This window comes from Pundamilia nyererei, unplaced genomic scaffold (genome assembly GCF_000239375.1).
Source record: "Pundamilia nyererei isolate P.nyererei 1_Seehausen unplaced genomic scaffold, PunNye1.0 scaffold00013, whole genome shotgun sequence".
In the NCBI taxonomy this organism is placed as follows: domain Eukaryota; kingdom Metazoa; phylum Chordata; class Actinopteri; order Cichliformes; family Cichlidae; genus Pundamilia; species Pundamilia nyererei.
Window position 1 is genome coordinate 70,723 of NW_005187414.1, and position 1,031 is coordinate 71,753.

Genomic DNA, 1,031 nt, shown 5'->3' on the forward strand with positions numbered 1-1,031 from the left:
TATATATATATATATATATATAATATTCTGTAACTCTGTAACTTCTGTCGGTGCTGTGCTTTTTTGGAAATCGAATTTCCCAGAGGAACCCACCCAAGGGATTAATACAGTTCTATCTAATCTCTAATATAGTCCCTCAAAGTTGTACGCTGTGAAAATCAAGTCTTTCTTGTTTTGGATTTAAAAATAATCGCCCTGGAAATGGTTTGCAAGCTGTTTTGTAATTTCTTTATTTAGAATGACATCTTTCCACAGACTTGAAATATGAACGTACTATCAATTACAACTTACTGGCAATTTCAATTCTGTCATAATCAATTGAGTCTGATTTTGCTTTTCAAAATGAAAACCCAATATGTGTTGAAACAGCAATTTTCATTTTTAAAACATTCTGAAATAATTGAAAGAGTATATCACATATGGACAAATTCGACGGGCCATTAATTTGAAAGGCGAAATCAGACCAACATGAAATTTACATGGTTTTACTGTCGGGTTGAATACTGTTGATCTGGGGTGGAATTATCCTGTGGAAACAGCATCTTTCAATTTAAGAGCATTTTGAAATCGTTAAAAGAGTAGGTCGTCTACGGGAAAGCAAAATCAGACTGACTTGAAATTGACATGGTAACATCGTGAGGTTGTATACTGTTGATCTAAAGTGGAATTACCCTGTGGAAACTGAAATCTTCCTTTTTAGAGCATTATGAAATCACTGAAAGTTAGGTAAGTTATGGGCATTTTCAACAGGCCATTATTTTGGAAGGCAAAATCAGAATGACTTGAAATTGACATAGTACCATGGTGTGGTTGTACACTTTTGATCTAACATAGATTCATCCTGTGGAAAGAGCAATTTTCATTTTTAGAGTGTTCTGAATTCTTTAAAAGAGTAGGTCGTATATCGGCAATTTGAAAAGTATTTTATTTTGGAAGGCAACATCAGACTGATTTGATATTGATATGGTATCACTGTGGGTCTGTATACTGTTGATCTAAAGTGGAATTATGCTGTGGAAACAGGAATTTGC